The 27,765-nt window shown below is 40.8% G+C and overlaps 2 protein-coding genes across 2 annotated transcripts in view; one reads left to right on the top strand and one right to left on the bottom strand.

Annotated features, from left to right (window-relative positions):
• Positions 1–27,765, top strand: part of LOC122733967 (protein phosphatase inhibitor 2-like) — a 114,831-nt gene that overhangs the window by 52,629 nt on the left and 34,437 nt on the right. The gene's annotated exons all lie outside the window — the stretch shown is intronic.
• The window catches only part of MAMLD1 (mastermind like domain containing 1), a 660,207-nt gene that overhangs the window by 598,397 nt on the left and 34,045 nt on the right, over positions 1–27,765 (bottom strand). Inside the window, exons 3-6 of the mRNA XM_043974332.1 lie at positions 9,984–10,213; positions 2,904–3,041; positions 2,401–2,454; positions 1,592–1,742 (exon numbers count right to left, since the gene is read on the bottom strand). The gene's annotated coding sequence lies outside the window, so the exon portion shown is untranslated. The remainder of the gene's footprint in view (positions 1–1,591; positions 1,743–2,400; positions 2,455–2,903; positions 3,042–9,983; positions 10,214–27,765) is intronic.

Genomic DNA, 27,765 nt, shown 5'->3' with positions numbered 1-27,765 from the left:
GGAGCTAACCAATCTTTGTCAATTCCAGACTCTTGATGGACTTATGGACCTCCCCCCCAAGCAAACTATCACCTTCCAATGGTTCCCCACCTTACTACCTGGACTTTATGTTAAGTTAAGGAGCATCTATGCTTAACTCAGGAGCAGTTCTATCGTTTCTTTTGTTAAAGGTTCATTTACATTAAGTTCCCTTTTGTTCTGTTACCCCATAAAAATCCTGTCCTCTGTTCCCATCTTTGGGTATTCCTAGCTTCTTGCTTTATGATACTACAAAGTATAGCTCCTCTGCCCCGATTAAAGACCTTATTTTCTCCTATATTGATTGTTTCCTTAATTTACAGTAAAATATAAGCTCCTTGAGGGCAGGGGCAATTTCATTTTTGTCTTGGAATCCTCAAGCAGTCAGTTAACAGGTTTTTGGTGAATTGAATTGATTTTATTCATGTCTATTCTCTTTCATTTGCTTAAGAAATCCAGCCAATAATGCTTCACAAAATCCCAGAAACAAACTCTGAGGATCACAAGGGACTTTTAGTAGTCCTGCAGTTTAAATATGCCACCCTTCTAGAAGCATCAATATCTTCTATAATGTCCCAAACAAGCGGTCAACCAACTTCTACTTGAACACTATCAGTGACAGGAAGCACATAACCTTACAAGGCAGTTCAACCCACTGTCAAGTAGTTCTTCCCCCCCCCTTTTTTGCAGGGCAATGAGGGTTAAGTGACTTGCCCAGGGTCACACAGCTAGTAAGTATCAAGTGTCTGAGTCAGGATTTGAACTCAGCTCCTCCTGAATCCAGGGCTAATGCTTTATCCACTACTCCACCTAGCTGCTCCCCATCAGGTAGTTTTAATTATTAGGAAGCTCTTCCTTTAAATTTAGCCAAAATCTGCCTCCTTATTGGTCCTATTTCTGCCCTCTGGGGATATGCAGAATAAATTTAGCTCTTCTTCAAATAGTCAATCAATCAACACTTAAGATCCTAATCTGTACCAGGCATTGTGCTAAATCCTGGACTTTAAAAAAAGAGGCAAAAGAGAGTCCCTGTCCTCAAGGAGCTCATAGTCTAACAGGGGATTCGACAAGTAAACAAATATGTACAAACAGGCTATATAGAGGATAAATGGGAAATCATTAAGAGAGAGAAGGCACTAGAATTAAGAGGAGTTAGGAAAGGCTTTCTGTAGAAGATGAAATTTTTATTGGGACTTGAAGTAAGCCAAGGAAGCCAGCAGATGGAGATGAGGAGAAAGAGCTTTCCAAGCATGGGCACAAGCAGAGAAAATGATCAGAGCTGAGAGATGCAGGGGCTTGTTTTCAAAATATTTGAATACAACAATGATCATTACTCCAAAGTCTTCTCTAGGCTATATGCCTTCAGTTTCTTCACCTGGTCCTTATATGACCATGGTTTTCAGTCCCATAATAATGACAATAACAATAATAGCTCGTATTTACATAAGACCTTAAGGTTAGCAAAGAAACTTAGCTATGGTGTCTCAATAGAACCTCTCAACTACTTTGTGAGGTTAGTACTAGTATTATTCTCATTCTACAGATGAGGAAATTGGGTCTCAACGTGACTTACCCATGGTCACCATAGTATATGTGGCAGGATCTGAATGGAGGTCTCTCCTGATTGCCAGTCCAATATGTTTTCCATTATACCATGCTGCCTATCAATCCCTCACCATCCTGGATTCCAGTGAGTCCAAAATAATGGTGTAGACTGAGGTTGCCTTCAAATCAATAAACAGACAACATAGGAGAAAGACAAATCAACTCATTTCTGAGATATCAAAAGTCAGAAGCTCTGTAGTAGCTGGGGGAAAAGGTGATGAACTACATAGGGGCCAGAAGTGAGAGTAACCTCATCCAATATCTGTGAAGGCCCCAGTGGTTCACATGGTCTCCACATTTGGTTTTGGTCTAGTGGAGGTGTCAGACCCAATAGAGGCCTCCAGGCCTCTCTTTGTGAAGTTCTGCTATGGATGTTCAAGATCAAAAAATACTAAAACTCAGTTGTCACTGGTAGCAGATCCAGCACGTTGGGGAACTGATTTCAAAGCTGTGCCCACCCTCTATTGAAGTCTAATATTTCATGTGTCAAAGTGGGATTAAAATGCTGACACCAATGAATGTAATAGCAGAAAGGAGCCACTAGCTTATAATCAGGAGACTTGGGTTGCAACCCTGACTCTTTTAATAACCAGTTCTGTGTCCACAAGGAAGTGAATTCATCTCCCTGAGCCTCCATTTCCTCGATTGGAAAATAAGGATTTTGCACTAAATGAGCTAGACAGTCTGCTGACTGAGGCAGTATGGCAGCCATGATACCTAGCGCTGGACTTAGAATCAGAGGATCTGGGTTTGGATTCTAGCTATGCTACTTACTACCTGTGTGTGACCTTGAGTGAGTTCCTTCAGGAATCTGCATTTCAATTTCTTCTTCTGTAAAAAAGAGAATATAAATTCCTTGAGGGCAGGAGCTCAGTTTGATTTGCTCTTTGTATCGTTAATGCCTGGCACATAGGAGACATTTAATAAATGCTCATTTATTGGAACTGAATTGAATTAAAATGAGAGTTGGAGTAGAAAATTTCAAAGAGTCCTTCCAACTCTAAATCTTATGATCTCTGGACCCTGTAACTCACTCAAACATTCTGACTCCATAAAAAATAAGTGGAACATAATGAAGGAGAGAAAGATTTTGATACAAAGTAAACAGCTATACTCAGAACCAATTAGGATCAAAAGCATTTGAGGAGGACCAGTTTCGCCAACAAAGAATGAGGCAAGGGCTGGCCATATTCAGGAGCCCAAGGTCTCAGGGTAAAGCCCCATTTGGACCAGATGACCATGCCATATGAGAAGGTACAAAAGCCATTGCTCTCACTTACCATGTGCTTGCTTTGCACTCTTCAGACTGAGCCACTGAGCGGACTGAGGAGGGTGCACGCTGAGTTGTTTTTTTAGTTGGGGAAACAGTGTGTACTGATCCCTGCAGCCATCCTCTCCGGCCCTCTCTCCCTCAGGAGCTGGTAACCATAGAAGAGAGAGAAACAACTTCAGTCTATGCAGGGATCAAGCTGCCTGCCAGCCCCTAACCCTGTTCTTCATCCTCACCGTGCCCTCCCTTCCCTTCTATTTGAGGAATTCTTTCCCAGGCCACCAACCCACACTGTCCTCCCTTGCCTATCTAATGCTCTCTTGCCCATCCCACAGCTGCTTGATAGTGCCTTCTGCTCTGAAATGACCTACCATCTCCTCAGTATATTTGCTAAACACACAGGCAGTCTCCCCCCCATTAAAACATGATCTCTCCAAGGACAGGAATTCAGCATATTTCACCTTCCTCTGTATTCCCAGTGCTTAGCTCAGTACCTGCTGCTTAATAAAATCTTGTTGACTGAATGACTAAGGGCTGCTTAATGCCATGCTCTGGCCAAGAGGTAGCACTAGGGACTTCTTAGTCTTGGGCCACATTGGCAAGGGCAGTAAGCTCTAAGGCGTTTGCACTGAGAAGCAGAATGAGTGAAGCAAATTGCTAAATAATGCCGGAATCATTATTCTTCCCATTTGAAAGGTGTTACTATGTTTATACAGTGGTGGCATAACCTAGTGGCTGGAGGGCTGGATTTGAAGTCAAAAAGAGCTGGGTTCAAATCTTCCTTCTGCTTCACACCGGCCAAGGGATTCTGGGATTTGTCACTTTACCTCTCAGCCTCAGGAAACTCCCCTAGACTTCTCTACTAAGTTCTAGATAATGATCTAGGTTGGTGGAGGGAGCTTCCGAATTGACGAAATCAACAAACCCTTAATTTACTCACATGTATAGATTTCTCTTTGAACATAAAGCCCTTTGGTTTCTGGAAATTCACAACACTTCTGGAAAAATCATGAAGTCCCATTGGGATGGTTTGACTTGGTTAATGCTAGAAAGGGGTACAACTGCCCCATTTTCCAAGCCCACCCCTCTCTCAACTCTGCAAACCCTGTCCAACTATCTGATCCTCACTCCTGGCCAAGAATGGACACCATCACCTCTCAGAAGCAGATCCTCCAGAACCTAAAGCAAAAATTTGACATGACTCATCTTTCTTGGGTTTCATTTGTGCTCGACTATGACCTCCATGCAGGCATTCGCAAATCTGTAATATGTAATATGCCGCGCACTCTCTCACATCTCTAGAGTAGCAATATTTCCAAAGCTCCACCTGGAAATCTCAACTAGTTGTGTCAATGCTATTTGAATTCAGCTGTGTTGAATCACAGAGTGTGCTAGCATCAGCTCAAACCTGCTTTCAGGAGCCAATTGTTAAATTTTCAGCATGAGGATTTACATGTCACAAATGCTCCAAATCAGTGCTTGATTTATTGTCATGTTTATTGTATAGACTTAAGAAAGTGATGGAGCGAATGTTAATGACACAGATTAAACTTATATGTGTGTCATGGGTACACTTTGATTATTTAGGGGAACCAGTTGTTAAACATTTACCAGCATACTCCTGACTGTATGTAACAGGCTTTCGTCCAAGCCTAGTGGTGTTTTTAGGCTATCTCTTAGGCACAACTCCAAATTGGTAGAAAAATGATGACACAAGGCAACATGCCTGCATGAGGGAAGAATTGGTGGAGAGCTTGAGAGAGGAAAAACATTTTTTTCTTCAAGAGGACACATATGGTATCAGACTCTTTCTGGGACCTACTCCAGAAATGGAAGGAAAACTGGCTCCTCAATATGTCCCTGATTTCCAGATTGTCTCCCTGGAGACTCTGGGGAGCTTTTCCCCTTAGGTGAGATTAGGGCTTCTCTTTTGCTTTGGGTGGAGATAACTTGTTCCTAGCAGGAGAGTTTATTCACTCATGTCTTTTTGAGGGCATATTTTATATCACTTCTCCATTTCCATTTGCTGTTTTGCTTAGGTAAGTGGTTGGACAGAGTTAAAACTGGTGAGTGTAAACTAAGGGATAGAAACCAGAGAAGCAGATTTTGTTTTGAAGCAAAATCAGCAACATTTAGAGGGCAGATAGATATAATTCTAGTCCAATACCCTTCTAAGGGACTAGAAGGAAAAGGGCCTAGTTTTGTGGCCCTTCTCCTATTCTCCTCAAGGAAGGAATCATATTCCTCCTTGAAGAGGGGTGGGCAAGATCCTACAGCTATCTCTAAATGACTCTCGTGAGCCACATTTAGACCATTTGAGCATACATATCTTATATGGATTGCACACATATTAAATATATAAATATGGTCACATCACTCTGTTCGAAACTCTCCAATGGAGACTAAATCAGGTTCAAAATCTTTGGGACTCCACTCTGAGGCCAACTTGCTGATTGGTGAGCCCCTGACCTGAACCCACATATCATGAGAAGCCCCAAGCACTCCACTTCTGGCTCACTCTGATCTTCTACTTCCACACTAGCTGTCTTACCCTGCTGAGAATGACTCCATCTTGAGACTCTCCATTCTTTCTCCCTTTTACAGTACCGCTTTATGTGCTGTCTTCCCCTATTAGAATATAAGCTAAATACTGGATTGTTTTTGTATGCCCAGAGCTTTGGAAGCCAAAGGTGGTATAGTGGAAGCACTGGACCTGTAGTCAGGATGACTTGAGTTCAAATCAAGACCTAGGCACTTACTAGCTGTTTGTCCCCGGGCAAGTCACTTAACCTCTGTTTGCTTCAATTTCCTCAACTGGAAAATGAGGATAACAGCACCTACCCTACAGAGTTGCTATGAGGATCAAATGAGATAATATTTATAAAGCATTGGGGGCAGCTAGGTGGCACAGGGGATAGAGCACCGGCCCTGGATTCAGGAGGACCTGAGTTCAAATCTGGCCTCAGACGCTTGACATTTACTAGTTGTGTGACCCTGGGCAAGTCACTTAACCCCAATTGCCTCACCAAAAAAAATTATTTATAAAGCATTTAGCAGAGTTCCTAGAACATTATAGGTGCTTAACAAATGCTTATTCCAAGTCCTTCTTCCCCCCCCTCTAGAACTTAGCACAGCACCTGGCACACAGTAAGTAATTAATAAACGTTCTATTGTCTGGTATTCAAGACTTTCTACAATCTATAGCCATTCTACCTTTCCTAAAGTTTTCCCCATCCCTTTTGTCAGAAATGAAATTCCCCTTGGAACATACAAAGCATTTTGAACATCTCTTATGCCCTTATTGTGTATGGCTCTGTCGTATAGTTTGTGTATTGTTCCCCAACTTAACTGTAAGCCCCAACAGGGTAGGCACCATATCTTATCTAAAACTTTATATCTCCCCTAAAGCCTATCCAAAGGTTTTATAAACAGGAAGTTGTTAAGAAATTACTGTTTTACAAAGTGGTAATTATCAAAACAATCTGGTACTGGCTGAGAAATAGAGTGGTGGATCACTGGAATAGAATAGGAATGAATTACACTACAGTAAATGACTATAGTAATCTAGTATATGATAAGCCCAAAGATCCAAGGTTTTGGAACAAAAACTCATTATTTGACAAAAACTGCTGAGGAAACTGGAAGAAACTAGGTATACACCAACATATCACACCATACACTAAAATAAGGTCAAAATGGGTACATGATTTACATATCAAGGGTGACACCATAAGCAAATTAGGAGAGCATGGAATAGCTTTATGGACAGGAGAAGAATTTAGGACGAAAGAAGATATAGAGAGCATTACAACATGTAAAGTAGAAAATTTTGATTATATAAAATTGAAAACCTTTTGCACAAACAAAACCAATATAACCAAAATTATAAGGAAAGCAGAAAACTGGGAATTTTTGCAACAAGTATCACTGATAATGGCCTCATTTCTCAAATATATAGAGAAGTGAGTCAAATTTATAAAAATATAAGTCATTCCCCAACTGATAAATGGTCAAAGGTTATGAACAGGCAGTTTTCAGGCAAAGAAATCAAAGCTATCTGTAGCCCTATGAAAAAAATGCTCTAAATCAGAGTGCAAATGCAATGCAAATTAAAACAACTCTGAGGTATCATCTCACACCTATCAGAGTGGAAAATAAAAACAAAAAAGGAAAATGTTGGATATTGGAGGGGATGTGGGAAAACTGGGACACTAATCCACCATTGGTGGAGTTGTGAACAGATTCAATCATTCTGGAGAGCAATTTGGAACTATGCCCAAAGGGCTATAAAACTGTGCATAAATTTGCTCCGGTAATACCACTGCTAGCTTTATATCCCAAAAACATCCACTAAAAGAGAAAAAGACTTATTTGTACAAAAATATTTAATCTTTTTATGGTGGATAAGAATTGGAAATCAAAGGAATGCCCATCAACTGGGGAATGGCTAAACATGCTGTGGTATATGATTGCAATGGAATACTATCGTGCTATAAGAAATGACAAGCAGGATGATTTGAGAAAGGCCTGGAAAGACTTGTATGAACTAATGAAAATTGAAGTGAGCAGAACCACAGTGATAACAATATTGTTCAACGAAGAATTGTGAATGACTTAACTATTCTTAGCAATGTAATGATCGAAGACAATCCCAAAGGACTAATGATGAAGCATACTATCCACCTCCAAAGAAGGAAGTGATATTGATTGAACACAGACCGAAGCATGCAATTTTTCACTTTCCTTTTTTCTTTTGAGTTTTCTCATATAAAATGACTAATATGGAAATGTTTTATGTAACTGCACATAGTTAACCTATATCTGATTGCTTACTGCTTCAGGGAGGGGAGAAGGGAGAAAGGGCAGAGGGGATAAAATTTGGAACTCAAAACTTGACGTAAAAATGTGTACTAAAATTTTGTTTAAAAGAAATGATTGTTGAGTGGGATTGAATTAGGAGCTTAAAAATCATCCAACTCCTGCCAGGCTAGAGGAGAGAACAGTCTTGATCAGCAGAGCAGTACTTAATGTAGGGTAGGTGACAACGTGAATAATGGTTTGAAAATGAGATTTGTGGACCATCCACAATGCAGATGGGGGAGATAAAAAGTAGTCTATTTTAGGTGTCACTAAATATAAGTCACCTCTGGATCCATTCTTCACAGAGAGGCCCAGGATTCAAACAGAAAAAGACTGCTGGTTGTTAACAACAGTCAGAAATGATCTTCAGAGTTGGAGATCTCCTGCCTATCTAGAGAGCCTGAAGCAAAACCAGACACCAGCTGAAATCAACTGTGGAAGTTCAGACCCATTTGCCAAACAGACAGAGGTAGAATACTAAGGACAAGAAAAGAGTAAAACTAAAACACGGTGCCGAATAGTGTCTTTTCAGTTCCTGTAAGAAAGTTGGAAGGTATTTGGAAAGCGATCAATAATTTCTCCTAGGACTTTTCTGGGAAAGGGGCAATAACCCTGGCACTGGCTTCTGTGAAACTGTGTCTAGGTGCCATAGAGCATCACTGGATAGCTCCAGATAATTCTTCCTTTGACAGAGCTGATTTCTCAATAGACAAGCACAGAAGACAAAACTTGTCTGAAACCTGTTAGGACTAAGATTTGGTTCCAAGCTATTGGGAGCATCCAGTGCCATATAAGGAGAAGAGGCTGGAATGAGGACTTCCAAGCTCATGATTGCAAAACCGTCCTAACTGGCCTCCCTGCCTCAAGTCTCTCCCTACTCCAAGCCATTCTCCACAGAGCCACCAAAGTGATTTTTCTGAAGGGCAGATCGATTCATTCCCCTACTCAAAAAACTCCAGTGGCCCCCTGTTACTTCTAGGATCAAACATAAAGTACTCTGGTATTTACAGTACCCTTCACAATTGGCCCCAACCTACCTTTGCAGATTAATTAAACATTACTTCCCTTTAAACCCAGTATTACCAGGCCAAACTTCCCTCCTTACTGCCCTCCACTCATAGTACTCATAGTATTCCATCTCCTGTCTCTTTGTCTTTGCACTGGCTATCTTCTCAACCAGGAACGTACTCCCCCTCCTTACATGGAGCTCTTGGAATCAATCCCAAGCTTCCTTCAGAGCTCAGCACAAGCACGTTTTGTTGTCCCAAGAGCTGCTAGCGCCTCCCCCCCTTTAATGCCCTGAATAGATATTGTATATACTTCTGTATGCATGCATGTCCCTTGTCTCTTCAATAGTATGGAGGCTCTTTAAAGGCAAAGACTATTTCATTTCTGTCTTTGTATCCTCAGCACCTAACAGTATCTGGCACTGAATAAACACTTGTTGACTGACAGATTGATTGAAGTCAACAGTAGAACAGTTGACCTCATTAGGTAGTGAACTCCCTGTCACTAGCAGTATTCAGCTGGAGTCTGGATACCTCCCTGTCCAACTGGCAATGGAGGGAATTCTTGCAATGAATAGAAAGTCAGACGAAATCACTGAAAAGGACCCTCAGAGATTTGGCAAGTGTGTAAACCGACCTTGCCGGCTAAGACACAGCTTGGACAAAACAAAGTTGGGACCCGAACTGAAGTCTCCTGTCTTCTAGTTTGGCATTCTTTCCATCATATGACATAGACAAAGACGAAAAAAATCCTCTCACCTTGGCTTCCTCAGAAAGCAGAGTAAACCAATTAGTAATAAAATTTCATCATTATAAAATGAGACTGAAACCAAGGCAATTTCAAGACTAAAATGCTGCTGTCTCTAATGGAATTAGGTCTCCCTAGGTCCACTAGTCAAAGGTTAAAGGAAATCTTACATAAAAGAGTTACCGTGCTGCACACTCCATTACTAATCACATTGATTTACTTTACTTCAGGCAGACCAGCAAATTAGAGACTCCTATTATGTAAAGTCACCTTTCAGGAGGGTTTAGTCAACTGTTGTTATTGATAAAGACAATATCGAAACTAGCATTACTGGAACGATCCCACATGGCAGAGTATGCAGAGCAAGAAGATGATTAAGCAGAGTTATAAGTAGGTTATTATTGTGTAATCCCTCCTTCAGAGACTTAAAATTACTACTCAATATGACAACTCTAATGGCAGCAAAGTCACTTACCTGTATCTCTAATACTTAGTCCCACATCTTACGTAGGGTCAGCAATGAGGAGTTCCTTTTGACCTCTTCAAGAAAAGGCTGAGCAGCATCCACTTTGAGACCTAGGCATTCATTCCGGAAGCCAAACAGAGGCGTGCTAGAGGCTGAACAATTACTGGAGAGCAGAGGATGTTTTCATCAAGATGGTTGGAAAGCATCAGTTGAATAATTAACACACACTTCGTAGATGTCTAGGGAAAGGAGGCCAAAAACAAATACAGTCTGACCTATGCTCACAACTGGATATAGCAGGGGTTTTCTGGGGGTCTGTGAAGCAGATGTCCAAAAGCTAAGGGACATAAATGCTCTTAGTAATGGTACGATTGAAAAGAAAGTTCAGGAATCAATGATATGCCGGCCTTAGCATCTGGCTGCAAATTGTAATGTGGCAGTATTACAATTTGGGTGTGGGTCAGCATGGGAATGCATACAGGCGATGCATTCACTCCTCAGTTCTTAAAACTGTTCCGAAATGTACTTGCCTGTGGCAAGCTGCGATTATTAGCACTTTTTAAAAATGAAAATTGTGGAAAATAACAAATGGACTATTCCAGCCAGTCAGAGGTAGAATGGCTCAGGCCCCATGCCATGTGGACGCTGAATGGGCAGCCAGCCTCCAAGAGGCACTTCTCTACCCAGCAAGCAGCTCCTAAGTGCTCAGCAGCAATAATGGAGTGACACATGATTCGAATGGAGCATTTCAAGGTCTTAAAATCTGTGATGCTTTCCCTATGAGAATGTAGTCATGGCCCCCCTCAGAGACGAAGGAACATTGTGGGCTTTCATTTAAATACCGATTATGTAAGCTACCGGCACCTGTAGAGAAAGATGTGAAACATTTTTCAATTCAACTTCCACAAATGGGAAATAGACCATTAGAACATAGCTTGGCTGACATCGAGGAATCAGCTTGGAAATGGATTTAAGACTGTTTTTCCTTTCCTTCTTTCATCGTTTTATTTTCAAATTAAGCACACCAAATGTTCTAAAGTCACACAACACTTTTTATTATTATCAATTTATTGAACATATGATTAACTATTGTCAGCATATTTCTTCATACACAGGACTACGTAAAGAACGGTATGACCGGGCATTGTAGCTAATTCTTTCCAGGTCCTCCTCTTCCTGACTTCCCTAATTTTGCCAGTGTCTTTCATAAAGACCATCCAGTCTAAGCCCCTCATTTAACCAAGAAGTGAACCGATGCCCAGAGAAGTCAAGTAATTTAGCTGAGGTCACACAGTTAACAAACAGCCAAGTCACAAACCAAATCCAGTGCTCTTTTCATCGTATCACTATGCCTTAGTTCATCATACCTCTTCATACCAAGGCATTTTTGCCTGCTGGTCCAAGTCCTGTTTTCTGTCCCAGATCAAGCTGTTTCCCAAGTCCTCAGTCTTTACTCTCACTGATTACCAATTGGTATATCTTTGAGTAACACATTTCTCTTCCCTGCAGAGGTCTCTGGTGGGTGGAAAGAGGAATAAGAAACTAGTCTCTGGGACACAGGGAGAAGTATCAGTTCCCAAGAAATGGGGAGGGGGCATGCCTGGAAAGTAGGGCTCCTGCTTTGGGACTTCTGGGTCCACTGTGTGATCTCAGATGAACTACTTAATTTTTCTGTGCACCTAGCTGTGTGTCTCCCAATATAGCTATGGTCAGTAAAGTACCAAGAGATCACCAAAGAAGGATGTTCTGGAAACACAACCAATTAGCTGATCTAACAACAAAAATTTATTTAGTATATCTGTTGTGCTAGACACTATGCTAGATACTGGGGATACAAATACAAGGAACAAGGGGGCAGCTAGGTGGCGCACTGGATAAAGCACCAGCCCTGGATTCAGGAGGACCTGAGTTCAAATCCAGCCTCAGACACTTGACACTTACTAGCTGTGTGACCCTGGGCAAGTCACAGCCCTCATTGCTCCACAAAAACAAACAAAAAACCCCAACAAATACAAGGAATGAAATAATGTGCACTCTCAAAGAGCTTACATTCTATTAGAAAATGGCTGACTCAGGAGAAAGGTGAGAGAACCTCGAGCTAGGTAGGGCCAAAGGGCCAAAGACCCCAAAGAGTAAAACCAACCTGTTCTCACTAGCTCAAAGCTGGATGAGGCACACTGTGCCAATCTAGGTTCCGAACTAGGGGTGTGGCTCTTCTTGTAAAGGGGGAAGATAGCCCATGTAATGACCAAGCAGCTACAATGCAAGGACAAGGATCTGCGTGAAAAGTATCTGAAGGCTTTAGTGGCCTGAGATTGATATGAGCCAATAGTGGATCCCGGCTGCTACCAAAAGCTACCTAGAAACTGGCAGCATTAAGCACTGTCCAGCAAGGGGGTGAAGGGAAGAAGGGGGTAAACACTGGCAGTAATACACTGTGTTCAGTTCTGGTACCATATTTTAAGAAGGATGTTGAGAAGCTGGAGACCTTATTTCTCCTAAATTGATTGTTTCCTTAATTTCCAAGTTAACAAAAGTAATTGAAGGGCTTATTATATAAAAGAAGGATTAGCTATGTTTCCCTTGAGCCCAGAGTGCCAAATGCAGTGAACAGAAGTAGCACTGTGGTAAATCTAATCTTGGCATGAGGAGTTCTGCATAACCAAATGAGCTGCCTTGGGAGGGAGTGGATTCCCACCCCCAACACACATACCAGAGTTCTTCAAGCAGATATCATTTGTGGGGAATGTCCTAGAAGGGCTTCTTTCATTGTTAGGTATAGGCTGGACTAAGTGACTTCTCAAGTACCTTTCTAGGGAGAGGTGGATGAGAGGAGAACGATGCTTGTGGGAAGGTCCATGGGAGAGACCACACTCTACTGGACTGGACTGAGGGCAGGAAAAGTGGCAGCCGCTACAAGGTCTTGGGGCTGTGTGGCCTCCTCAGCAGGAGCAATTGCTTTATTTTGCATGGAAGTGGCAAGGCTGGTATAGCTGTAGAAAATATAGACCGAAACAGCTCCCCAAATAGGAAGCAGGCCACACAGCTCCTATATATCTGCTACAGTAAAACCCTGAAGTGTGCACCCAACCACAAAACATCAAGAAGTCCAACTACAATGACATCACCCACTCAAGAACTATGCAAAAAGTCTGCCAGAAACCCAGGAGCTTCCAAAGATCTACCGGGGAAGGCAAGACTGTAGCCTGAAAGGCTCTGTGTCCAAAGGCAGTAAGACTGGACGGCTCACCAGAGAAAGCCCCAACGCATTTAGGGTGGGGACCCTGAAAGCCCCAAGGAGCAGCAGTGAGGAATTGAACAGTATGATACAGCAGTGCTCAGAACCACGGAGCCTCTGAGGTCCCTAACACTGTCCTGAGATACCAGAGAGGGCCCAGTAGATCCAAAGCTCTGAATCACAAAGATCCAGGAGAGGGGTTAATCCCAATTAAATTCTTACTATGTGCTAAGCACTGGGAAAATAGTTTACATTCTAATGGGGGAAGATAAAATGTAAAAGAAAGATGAAATGGGGTGGGGGAGTAGGTAGCTGAAATGGGGGTGTCAGAAGTGTAGTTTAAAGAGGTCAGCACAAGGACCCAGGGAATGAAGGGCAAAATGGAAAAGGGCTGACTGCCTACCCAAAAGTGTGGTATGGGGCAAAGTCTAGCCCTGGCACAAAGCCCCAGTTCAGGAACTAAAACTGGATAGATAAGTAAGTAAAAAGTATACTGACCAGTACAAAAAGGATTTTAACTCTAACTTTATAAGAACCACAAGCAGAGATTCAAAGGAAAATATACATTTTCTACAAGGATTACATGAATACCTAGACAAAATTAAGCAAGAGATTTTTAAAAATGAAATAAAAGCTCTTAAGGAAAGAATTGGAAGGAGAATAAGTACCTTGGAAGAAAAAGAAGTAAACCTTACTCAAGAAATGGACTTCCTGAAAAGTAGAAGATACCACATAGAAATCAATGACTCCATGAGACAGTAAGAAATATTAGAAATGTCATGGGGCGCAGAGCACCCCAGAATTTCTCTGGGGCACACCAAGGAATCTTCTCCTTGAGAAACTAAACCAGAGGACAGATAACGCCTAGAGGAACCAAATCGGACTGAGCTAGCTTGGGATTCCTACCCTTCATTCCAGTCTCCCTTATCCTGGGGAGATAAGTTTGGGTGTGGCTTTGGCCTTTGTGTCCTGAAGAGGGATCCATAGCCACCCCTCACCCAATTCCTTTAGTCACTACCAGTGGGGGATGGTCCTCCACTGCTCACCCAATTCCCCCAGCTACCACCAGTGGGGGATGGTCCTCTCTCACTAAAGGAACTTTTCACGGGCAGATGGTCCACCCCCATCAGTCATCTATAAAAGTACCTTCCGGTCTCCTGTTCGAGGAGATTTGGTACCTCTGAGCCATGTGCTTTATGCCAAATCTCCCCATGAAAAGTCTAAGGATTTCTTTCATGGTTTCCCTCCCCCACCCTTCCCTTCCCTTGCTCCTAAATAAACTATCACCTTGTTCTAACTACGTTTTGTGTGCAAGAGGGTGTAATTCTTTAAAGAGGAATTCCTAAGAACCCCAACCCGTACCCCATTTTCCCACTATATCAGAAACAAAATCAAAATATTGAAAAAATAGAATAAAATGTAATGGATCTGATATCAAAAACAACTGATCTCAAGAACAGGTCAAGGAGAGAGATAATTTAAGAATCATTGGACTCCCTGAAAATCATCACCAAAAAAGAAGCCTGGACACTATATTTGAAGAATTCATAAATGAAAACTGTCCTGATGTATCAGATCTACCATTCCTGTCCTAAAACAATAATGAAAATAAAAGAAAAAGTCCCAGGAATGTGAGAACTAAAATCCAGACTTCCCATGCTAAAGAAAAAACATTTCATATATACAGAAAGGAGTTCAATACCAAGGAACTACACTCAGGTTCACACAAGATCTGGCAGCTTCTATTAAAAATGAAGCTCTTGGAATACAGTATTCCAAAAGGTAAACGGTATAGGATTACAACCAAGAATAATTTACCCTAAAAAGTTGAATATAATCTTACAGGGAAAACCCTTACTTGATGAGAAGATTTTTTATGCATTTCTAATGAAAAGACCAGAGCTAAGGAGGAACTTCGAAATACAGACTCCAGAGAGACTTCAAAAAGGATATTTATTTGAGCAATTGGATGGTGTTGGAAGATGGTGTGATGCTAACATTCTAATGGGGAGAAAGAAATAAGTATCCCTGCTCAGCCATAATGTCTTCAAAGGGTAATGAGGGGGTTAAATAAAAACAGAGGTCCTGGGGACGGATTGGTTCTGTTGGAGGGTCTAGAGTGGAGAAAAGGGAAGGGAGGGTAAAAGGAAGAACATATGAGTGAAGAAAGGAGGAAGGAGGGGCAGATTTTGTATTTCTCATCATTGGGATGTATAAGAATATACAAATATGGAGGAAGGGATGAGGGGAAACAAGAATCAGATGAAACTCCTTATCTGAAATGGAAAAATGAGGACTGGACACACATTTGGTGTACAAAACATCAAATTCTGGGTAGCTAGGTGGCACAGAGCAGTGACCCTGAAGTTGGAAGGACCTGAGTTCAAATCCCACCTCAGACACTTATTAGCTGTGTGACCCTGGTCAGGTTGCTTAACCCCAATTACCTTAAATATCCAGGGTCATGTCCAGTCGTCCTGATATATATCTTGCTACTGGATGCCTCCAGATGGCTCTGGAGGAAAGAGTAAGGAGGGTGACTTTGTACAACCCTCCCTCACTTAAATCCAATTCACTGCAAGTCATGACATCAGCTCCCAATGTCATAGTCCTCTTTGAGAATAAAGGACTAGCAACAACAACACCAAATTCCACAGTAAAACAAGCTGAGATGGGGGTTGGGAGGGATGGGGGAGATATATACAGTAATGAGTAGGCAGGGAGAGTGTGAATTGAGAGAATAATACCAAGGGGCAACTAGGTGGTATGGTGGATAGAGCACAAGTCCCGGAGTCAGGAAGACCTGTGTGCAAATCCAGCCTCAGACACTTACTAACTGTGTAACTCGAGGCAAGTCACTTCACCCTCTTTGCCTCCATTCCTCATCTGTAAAATGAGCTGGATAAGAAAATGGCAAACCATTCCAGTATCTTTGCCAAGAAAATCCCAAATGGGTCACGAAGAGTCGGACACTATGGAAAATGACTCAACAACAACAAAAATAATACCAGGGAGAGAATATTCACAAGTAGAACAAAAGTCCTTACCCTGAAGGGAGATTAAAAGGGGGAAGGGAAGGAAAAGAAAAGAATGGGCAGCCTCTTAGACAATCGGGGAATGGCTGAACAAAGTGTGGTATATGAATGTAACGGAATATTATTGTGCCTTAAGAAATGAAAAAAAAGAGATGATTTCAGAGAGTCCTGGGTAGTAATTGATTCTTTGTGAATGAGGAGAATCTAGAAAACAATTTTTATAATGACAACAACATTGTAAAAAAAAAAATAACATTGAAAGAGTTAAGACCTCCAATCAAAGCAAAGACCAGCAGTGTCTCCAAGAGATCTATGATGAAACATGATGCCCACACCTCCTGACCAAAGGTGATGGACACAAGATGCAGAAAGAGACAAACATATCTGGACAGGGCCACTGTGTGTATTTATTTTGCTTGACTAGGCTGATTTATTACAAGGAGGGTTTTTTGTTCCTTCCTTACTCTAGGTTAATGAAGTGGGGGTGGGGGGGGGAACAAGAATGAGGCCAAGAAAAAAAGAGAGCATTGTAACATTTTTGAAATGTGCAAAAGAGAACAGAAAGAAACACAAACAGGACAGTTTTGAAAGCAATGTGTAGAATTGATAAGTTGGGGTTTTTTTAAGTAAGGAATGTATAATGAGGTTCCATGGTTTCAAAGAGAATACAATTTTTATGTTGTTTGTGAAAATGCTCTCTCTTTTAGTGTTTAAATTCAAAATTCAAAATCCCAATTTTTAAAAAGGGAAGAAAGGAGGCAGCACCACAGGATCAGAGAGCTGCAAAAGACAATCTACAAATTCCTTCTGAGACAAATATGGTGCTGATACCTAAACCAGAAAGAACAAAAACAGAGAAAAAATGTAGACCAATCTCCCTAATGAATATTGATGCAAAAATTCTAAATAGAATATTAGCAAAGAGATTACAGCAATTTATCACCAGGATAATACACTATGACCAGGTGGGATTTATACCAGGAATGCAGAGCTAGTTCAATATTAGTAAAACTATCAACAGAATCAACCACATCAATAACAAAAATAACAAAAATCACATGATTATCTCAAAACATGCAGAGAAAACTTTTGACAAAATACAGCACCCATTCCTATTTAAAACACTAGAGAGCATAATGAATAAATGGAGCTTTCCTTAAGATGATAAGCAGTATCTATCTTAAACCATCAGCAAGCATTGTATGCAATGGGGATGAGTTAGAGGCATTCCCAATAAGATCAGGGATGAAACAAGGATACCCATTATCACCACTATTATTCAACATTGTACTAAAAATGTTAGCCTTAGCAATAAGAGAAGAAAAAGAAAGTGAAGGAATTAGAATATGCAAGGAAGAAACAAAACTATCACTCTTTGCAGATGATATGATGGTATACTTAGAAAATCCTAAAGAATCAACTAAAAAACTACTTTTGCGGGATATAAAATAAACCCACATCAGAATTTCTATATATGACCAACAAAGTCCAGCAGCAAGAGATAGAAAGAGAAAATTCCATTTAAAATAACTGTAGACAATATAAAATACTAGGGAGTCTACCTGCCAAGGCAAACCCAGGAACTATACAAACACAATTACAAAACACTTTTTACACAAATAAGATCAGATCTAAACAAATGGAAAAATATAAATTGCTCATGGATAGGCCATGCTAATATAATAAAAATGACAATTCTTCCTAAATTAATTTACTTGTTCAGTGCCATACCAATAAAGCTACCAAAAAAGTATTTCATAGAGCTAGAAAAACAATAACAAAATTCATATGGAAGAACAAAAGGTCAAGAATATCAAGGGAATTAATGTAAAAAATGCAAAGGAAGGTGACCTAGCTGTACCAGATTTAAAACTATATTATAAAGCAGTAATCCTCAAAACTATTTGATACTGGCTAAGAAATAGAGAGGAGGATCAGTGGAATAGGTTAGGCATACAAAACACAGTAGTAAATGAATATAACAATCTCTTGTTTGATAAACTCAAAGACTATAGCCTCTAGGATAAGAACTCAATATTTTACAAAAACTGCTGGGGAAACTAGAAAATGGTATGGCAGAAAGTAGGCACAGACCAACATCTTACACCATACACCAAAGTAAAGCCAAAATGGGTACAAGATCTAGACATAAAGGGTGATACCATAGGCAAATTAGAAAAGGAAGGAATCGTTTACTTGTCAGAACTGTGGAGAGGGGAAGAATTTAGACCAAAGATGAGATAGAGGACATTATGAAATACAGAGTGGATCATTTTGACTACATTCAATTAAAAAGTTTTTGCACAAACAAAACCAATGTAAATAAAATTAGAAGGAAAGCAGAAATCTGGGAAACAATCTTTACAGACAGTGTTTCTGATAAAGGCCTCATATCTAAAATATATAGAGAACTGAATCAAATATACAAGAATACAAGTCATTCCCCAATTGAGAAATGGTCAAAGGATATGAACGGCCAGTTCTCAGATAATGAAATTCAAACTATCTACAACCACATGAAAAAATGCTCTCAATCACTACCAATTAGAGAAATGCAAATTAAAACTACTTTGAGAGCAGCTAGGTGGCACAGTGGATAGAGCACTGGCCCTGGAGTCAGGAGGACCTGAGTTCAAATCTGCCCTCAGACACTTAACACTTACTAGCTGTGTGACCCTAGGCAAGGCACTTAACCCCAATTGCCTTGCCAAAAAAATTAAATTTAAATAAAATAAATTTAAATTTAAATTAAAAAAAATTTTAACTACTTTGAGGTACCACCTCATACCTATCCAATTGGCTAATATGACAAAAAAGGGAAATGATAAATTTTGGAGAAGATGTGGGAAAATTGGAACACTAATACACTGCTGGTGGAGCTGTGAACTGATCCAACCATTCTGGAGAGCAATTTGGAACCATGTCCAAAAGGCTATAAAACTGTGCATACCCTTTGACCCAGCAATACCACTACTAGGTCTATATCCCAAAGAGATTATAAAAAAGAGAAAAGGATCCACATGTATAAAAATATTCATAGCTGCTCCTTTTGTAGCAGCAACGAATTGAAAGTTGAGGGGATGTCCATCAATTGGGGAATGGCTAAACAAGTTGTGGTATATGAATGTAATGGAATACTATTGTGCTATAAAAATGATACTGGGGGGCAGCTAGGTAATGTAGTGGATAAAAAACCAGGCCTGGATTCAGGAGGACCTGAGTTTAAATCTGGCCTCAGACAGATGACATTTCCTAGCTGTGTGACCCTGGGCAAGTCACTTAACCCTCATTGCCCCACTGAAAGAAAGAGGGGGGGCGGGAAGGGAAGGGAAGGGAAGGGAAGGGAAGGGAAGGGAAGGGAAGGGAAGGGAAGGGAAGGGAAGGGAAGGGAAGGGAAGGGAAGGGAAGGGAAGGGAAGGGAGAAATGATACGCAGATGGATTTCAGAAAAACCTGGAAAGACTTACACAAATTGATGCTGAGTGAAATAAGCAGAACCAAGAAAACATTGTATACAGTATCAACAACATTTTGTGATGATCAATTGTGATATACTTAACTCTTCTCAGCAATACAATGATCCAAGACAATGCCAAAAGACTTATGGTGGAAAATGCTCTCCACATTCAGAAAAAGAACTATGGAGTCAGAATGCAGACTGAAAGCATACTATTTTCACTTTTGTTGTTGCATTTTTGTTATTGTTCTTGTTTATTCTTTCTTGTGGTTTTTTTTTCCTTTCGTTCTGTTTAATGTGGAAATATGTTTAACATGATTGTAATGTACAACCTATATCAAACTGCTTCCTGGCCTCAGGATGGGGGAGGGAAGTGAGGGTGAGAGAAAAATTTGCAACTCAAAAATATCTTTACATGCAATTAAGAAAATTTTTAAAAAGAAAAAAAGAAAATGAAGGAAAAAAGACAATTTAGTACAATCCTCTGATTTTACAGAGGAGAAAATGGAAGCCCAGAAAAGAAGAACTTTCCCAAAATCCCACAGGTGGTGATGTCTCTCTTATCTATCTCTTCCTTTGCATCCATTTGTCACTGTCCTAGTTCAGGCTATCACTTCATGCTTGGAGTAGTCTAATAACCTAAATGGTCTCCATGACTCCTGTCCCTCTTCCTTCCCCAATCTAACCTGCATACACTGTCATACTAACCTTCCTCATACACAGTTGTGTATCTGTCACTCCTCTGCTCAAAAATCTTCAATAGCTCTCAGTGTCCTACAGGGTTACAGGATCAAAGGATTTAGAGTAGGAAAGGTCCTTAGAAATCATCTAATACAATGAGAACCAAGTCCAGACTCCTCGCCCTGGTATTTAAGACTCTCCATGAGCCAGTACCACCTTATCTATTCGACTTTGTCTCTCACTCCTACCCAATGTTACATCCATGCTGGTCTCTTTTATGTTGTTCCCTTTCCTCTTTTCCCCCCATTTATCTAAATCTCTCGTCCATTAGATTAGGAGCTTCTTGAGGACAGAGACTGTCTTTTGCTTCTTTTTGTATTTCCAATGTTTAGCACAGTACCTGGCACATAGTAGGTACTTAAGAAATGTTTAATTAATTTAAATGAAATTCACTTTTCCTGTGTACTCAGTTCTTTCAGTTCTGCTTTTTTCACTTTTGCCATTATTTTATAAAGGTCATTCTAGGAATTTTTTTGGTCACAAATAATTTCCTTAATATACTCAGAAGCCATGATTTTCTTTCTGTGGCTACTGATCCCACAGATCACAACCCATCTATGCCTATGTAGATCTTTGAGTAGTTGCTCTAACCAAAAAATCTGTCACTTTGTGGCCAGGTGAGCCTCTCTGAACTTAGCCAGACTGGTCCTCCAACAGCAGAAAGCCTATCATTGGGTCTGTATTTGAAGTCCTTTCAGATGGGCAATCCCCACTGGCATAACCTTAGAGGATCCATGATGCCTCATGATAAGATACTGTTAGGAGGACATTAGTGAAGATAAAACATAGAATATGATAGATGCAGAAGAAGTACTGGGTGCCATGAGGATTCAGAGGGACAAAGAGTTTCCAGCTTGGGGTTGGGGAGGGAAAATTCCTGCAAAGCTTAATAGAGAAGTTGACGTTTGAGCTGGGTTCTAAAGGATGAGATTTCAACAGGAGAAGAGAGAACACAAAATTACATTTCCCTTTTTACTACTTTATACAGTAGGAGCAGTTAGATGACACAGTGGATAGAGCACTGGCCTTTAAGTTGGGAGGACCTGAGTTCAAATCTCACCTCAGACACTTGCTAGCTATTTGTGTGGCCCTGGGCAAGTCACTTAACCCCAATTGTCTTAAACATCTGGGGTCCTCTCCAGTCATCCTGATGTATATCTTGCCACTGGACTGGCCCAGGTAGCTCTGGAGGAGAGTGAGATTGGTTACCTTGCACAGCCCTCCCTCACTTAAATCCAATTCACTGCAAGCCATGACATCACTCCTATATCATGATCCTCTTGGAGAATGAAGGACAAACAATATAACATAACATAACTCTATACAGTAACTTTCCCTGTTTAGACCTCAGATTCCTCACTTTTAAAATGAGGGAATTATACAAGATGTCCTCAAAGATCCCTTCCACCTCTGAACCGATGCTCTTATCATACATTAGAGCCTAAAGGTCACAGAAATTACAAGTGATCTTAGTCTGTAAGCGTTCACTAAAGAAACAGCCAGACTTCCTTTCTAACAGCCAGATCATCAGGTACACAATTCAATTCTTCATCTATCCAGCCTTCTGACTCGAGGTATCCCTTTAGGCCCCACCCTAGACCCTCTTCTCTTCTATCTCTATACACTTTTCTCAATGGCTCTTTGGCTCCCAAGGATTCAATGATCATATCTATCTATGGCAATGGTTCCCCAGTCTTTCAATCCAGTCCTAATCTCTCTCCTGATTTCTGGTGCCACATCACCAACTTCATACTGGATATCAACACCTGGATTCTAAGAGGCAACTCTAACAAAATAAGTCTAAAACAGAACTCATCATCTTCTCCCCTAAACCCATTTCTTCTCTGAATTTCCCCATTTCTGTTGAGGGTGCCACAATCCTTTCCCTCACCCAGTTTCACAACCTCAAAGTCATCCTTAGCTTTCCATTGTCCTTAACCATTCATATCCAATCAATTGCCAATTCTTGTCCATTCTGGCTCCACAGCTTCTCTCCCAACCATCCCTTTCTCTCTGTTTGCATGGTCATCATCCTAAACTAGGCACCCATTACCTCTTACCTATACTATTGCAATAGCTTCCTAATTAGTTTCTGTGCTTCTCTCTCTCCTTTCCAATCCATCATCCACAGAGCTGCCAAAAGAATCTTCCCAAGGCGCATATCTGACCCAGGCTCAACAATTTGCAGTGGCTCCTTCTTGCCTCTAGAATCAAATGAGAACAATTTGGAGTTATGCCCAAAGGGCTATAAAGCTGTGCATACCCTTTGACCCAGCAATACCACTTTTGGGTCTTTTTCCCAAAGAGATCATAAAAAAGGGAAAAGGACTCACATGTACAAAAATATTTATAGCTGCTCTTTTTGTGGTGGCAAGGAATTGGAAATTGAGGGGATGCCCATCCATTGGGGAATGGCTGAACAAGTTGTGGTATATGAATGTAATGGAATACTATTGTGCTGTAAGAAATGATGAGCAGGAGGAGTTCAGAGAAACCTGGAAGGACTTGCATGGGCTGATGATGAGTGAGATGAGCAGAAGCAGGAGAACATTGTACACAGTATCATCAACATTATGTGTTGATCAACTGTGATGGACTGGATTCTTCTCACCAATCCAACGGTACAAGAAAGTTTCAAAGGACTCATGATGGAAAAGGCTCTCCAAATCCAGAAAAAAGGAACTGTGGAATACGGACGCTGATTGAACCATACTATTTCTTTTGGTTTTGGTGCTGTTGTTTTTCTTTTTTGAGGTTTTTTCCTTTTTGTTCTGATTCTTCTCGTATAACATAACTAATACAGAAATATGTTTAATGTTATTACATATATATATATATATAACCTATATCAGATTACCTGCTGTCTACGGGAGAGGGGGAGGGAGGGGAGGGAGGGAGAAAAATTTGAAATTGGAAATCTTATCTAAACAAATGTTGAAAACTAAAATAAATAAATATTTTTTTAAAAAAAGAATCAAATGAGAATTCAGTTTGGCATTCAAAGCCTTTCACAGTCTGGCTCCAGCCTAACTTTCCAGACTGACTTCACATTATTCCCCTTCATGTACTCGACATTCTAACTAACTGGGCCTATTTGCTGCTCCCTGAAATTGGTATTCATTCCATCTCCTACCTTTGTACCCTGATACCAAGCTTTTCTTACCTTGCCAAGAATCCCGCCAGAGCCCCCACTATAGCAGTCAAGAAATATGTACAGGTCAGCACTGTGTACTCAGTACTGTAGTGACCATTGAATTACCACAGTAGAAAAAGTTCTAGTCTGAACATCAGAAACTGGCGGTTTGGACCCAAACTCTCTCACTAAGTCAATGTCAGAGCTTAGCCAATTGCTTCTCCTCTCTATGGCTCTGTTACCTTATCAGTAAAATGGAGTAGAGTGAAAAGGGCACTGAACTTGGATCCAGACTCTTCTACTTGCTAAATCTGTGACCTTGGACAAATCTTTTCTCCTCTCTGGGCCTGAGTTTTCTCATCTGTAAAATTCAATAATACAACAAACATTTAAGTGTCTCCAATGTCCCAGGCACTTTGCACCAAATGAGAGGGATAGGCTACCTAATCTCTAAGATCCCTTGCAGCTCTAATATTACAATTCTGTAGGTTCAATAATGCCTGATCTGCCTCTTAACAGGATTGTTGTAAGGATCAAATGAGATAACATACGTGAATGATAGATGGTCAAGAGCTCTATACACAGGAGGGATCATTATCACTAGTCTATGTCCTTGAAACTACCAGATCTTTTTGAAATACAAAATCCTGGAGAAAAGCAGCTGGGCAGAAGCAAGCCATTCTAAGCACCTGAACAAGCCATGGAAGAGAAGCAAAGGGCACTCATATGTTTATCTTCAGGAGAACCTTTTATTTCTGGAAATGGATTTCAATTTACCAAAAAAACCCACACTTTTTGAAAAGAGAAAAAAAGGAAGATCATCCAAGTAGGAGTTTGCGTTTTGGAGATAATCACATAAATTAGGGCCATTGGAGAAAGTCCATTAAGTGAGTAGTGAAGCAATGTGCAGGCATAAAAAGAACTATTTGATTATAAGTGAACAAGGACTCCTAGTCCCTTACTGCATCATGCAGCAGTTGTTAGGTTAGCTCTGGGTAGATGGAAATGGAGGAAACATTTGAAGTACCATTTTTTTGAAGCTACCAGAACTTCTATACCTCTAGAGTCCAAAGATAAAGGAGGTGGATAAAGATGCTTTAGTATTAAGTGAATTTAGTTGTATTCTATTTCTTTGAAAATGATCAGCCCATGAAGGGTATATATGTCTATTAACCTGCCTGGCCCCCTGGCCCTGCAAAACTAGAGTTCTGAAACGTCACCCTGTACTAGAGATTAGAACCAATCTTCACATACACACACACACACACACACACACACACACACACACACACACACACCAGGCCAGGAGAATTTAAAGAAGGCTTTGATCAGCTAGCTGGGCCTAAGTCACAGTCTCGCCGAGGCCACCCTCGATGGAACAGACAGTAACATAGCTACCCTTCAGTGATCTAAAGGCCAACTGTATCTCCTGGATCTTCATGATGATCAGCATCGCGTTCTCTATCTATGTCAGGAACTTTGTGTTCCAAAGACCTCCTCCAAGCCAATGTTGTCTTTTGGAACTGGGGGGCATTAATCAACTATAGCAAGGCTTCTCATTTAGTGTTTGCTAGGTACCCAGCCTGATATATATGTATATACATACACATATATGGTGTATGTGTGGCATAAACACCACACATAAATACACACACCATACACACATATACCATATCTATCTGTCTATCTATGTGGCTGCCAGAAACTTTTCCATTCTCAAAACAGAAGATAGAAATATTTTTTTTCTAAACCAAAGCATCTCTTTCAATAATTGCTTGTCTAAAATTACAAAGCCCTTTCAAGGAGTCCTAAGACATATGTTACAGAATGACTCATCTTAGGTCATTGAAAGCACTCAGCTCTGCTTCCTGACTCACGAGCAGCCTAGAGAGTTTTTCTGGGGAAATAGATGTACAGAATGTTGGACAGAGGTCCCAGCTCTTCTACTTCCCATGTGATAGAATTCAGGTAGCAAAATATGTATTTGCCATAGTTTCTCAGTGAGGAAACCTGCCATTTTCTCAACTGTTAGAGTTTGCTTTCCTGCACTGACTTGAAATGCTATGTCTTTTGCCACCAGAGGAACCTGGGGAGTCCAAGAGGTTGCCACCTAACAAGAAACCAAAGGAATGTGAGACTTGGGAGAATACAGCAACTATAGGGCTATAACGTCCATAGCCTATATTATCAAAAGGAAGAGCTAGTTGGCAGCTGCACCCTCCAGGCCATGACTGTACTAAAGATCTCCTTACTGCAGTTTACCTTTTCCCTCTTCTCCCTGAACCTTAGGGACAATGAAATAGCATAAAAGCAAATCCTGCTAAGTTTTATATTCTCTTTTAGTAAGAAAACCACTGAGTTCAAATAGAACTAAATGATACTATCCAAGAAAGGGAGGCAGTGAGATGACTCAGTAGACAGAATGATGGGCCTGGAGTCAGGAAGACCTGAGTTCAAATCTGAACTCAGACACTTACTAACTGTGTGACCCTGGGTAAGAGTCACTTAACCTCTGTTTGCCCTAATCCGCTGGAGAAGGAAATGGCCAACCACTCCAGTATCTTTGCCAAGAAAAGCCCATAATCCATGGGGTCACAAAGAGTAGGACACAAGAGAAAAACATCATCTAAAAAAGGAGGCTCCATGGAGGAAATTAAGCACAGAAACAAGACTGGGACTGAGAAACAAAGAAGGAGACTATATCCCCAGAATATCGTTGAGGTTCAACTATTCTCAGAACTCTTTGGGTCCCCAATTTCCATAGTGACTGAGAGAGAACCAGATTCACCAAGCTGAACAAAATCCAACTTGTTGGGTTCCTCAGGATCAGCCTTTTTGTTCAGGCTGCTGCCAGCTTATCTGGGGTGTTCCTGAGCTAATCACTCACCATGGCAGTTCAGCAAGACCAGCTCCAGGTCCCCTCAAATATCACTAACCATTAGGGGACTGAGGTAGCAGAATGAGCCCTAGCATGAGAGTCGGGAAGATTTGGAGTTCAGTTTTTAACATGTTTATTATGGGGGCGGCTAGGTGGTGCAGTGGATAAAGCACCGGCCCTGGATTCAGGAGGACCTGAGTTCAAATCCAGCCTCAGACACTTGACCTTTACTAGCTGTGTGACCCTGGGCAAGTCACTTAACCCCCATTGCCCCGTAAAAAAATTAAATTTTAAAAAATTTTAAAAATTAAAAAACTGTTTATGAGACATCTCCTTCCAGATGTCTGGTAGACAGCTGAAAACTTGAGGTCATTTCCCCTCTCTGGTCCTCAGGTTCCTTATCTATAAAATGAGGGGGATAGACTATCATTTAGTCACTAGATCAGAGGTTATTAACCTATTTTTGTCATGGACCTCCTTAGCAATCCAATAAAGCCTATGGACTTACTCCCAGAATAATGTTTTTAAATAATGGAAGTTCCAATTAGAGGTTACTGAAAATAAAAATGCCATTTTGCCACTTAAGCTCCTGGACCTCCTGAAATCCATCCACATATCCCTAAGGGTTAAGAAGCCCTGCAACAGAAGATCTCAAAGGTACCTTCCAGCTCTGCTTTCTATAGTCCGAAAATCATTCCTAATCTTCCACAGCACATCTAGGTGGACCTGAGCTTCCATCTTGCCTCAGTCACAGCCACTTGATCCTGTTGGGAGGATCAACATCTAACATCTATCTGCCTCGGTCTCCTCATGTATAAAATGGGGATAATAGTAGCACCTATCTCACAGGGTTGCTGGGAGGATCAAATAGGATACTATAGGTAAAGTGCTTCGCAAAATTTTTAAGCACTATAAAATACTAGCTATTAGGGTTAGGATTATCAAATAGCCTCTACTTAGGGTCTTATGGGTGATGTTGCCACCTAGTGGAAAGTAGGTGCTATAAGCAGTGAAGACAACAGTAAAGAACAAGGAATTAAAATAAACGTATTTTTTTAAAAAATACACAGGAAGACAAAGATCACAAAAATAGTGACAGCAAGTTAAGGATGTAACTACCCTAAAACTCATTTCCAAATTTCAATGGCTGACAAGAATACGATTTGTTAGAAGTTAATATGCATTAATGTAGTGGATCGCTTTCATTCATGTGTTGAAGTTTGATAGGCCACATCTGCTTCTAAAAATCCATGAAGTAGCATATTTTCCTGCTTCTCTATCTTTGCTCATGCTGTTGCCTCCTCCTAGAT

The sequence above is a fragment of the Dromiciops gliroides genome, chromosome X, assembly GCF_019393635.1.
Source record: "Dromiciops gliroides isolate mDroGli1 chromosome X, mDroGli1.pri, whole genome shotgun sequence".
In the NCBI taxonomy this organism is placed as follows: domain Eukaryota; kingdom Metazoa; phylum Chordata; class Mammalia; order Microbiotheria; family Microbiotheriidae; genus Dromiciops; species Dromiciops gliroides.
The sequence above is the reverse complement of the archived record's forward strand: the minus strand, read 5'-3'. Positions and strand labels throughout refer to the sequence as shown.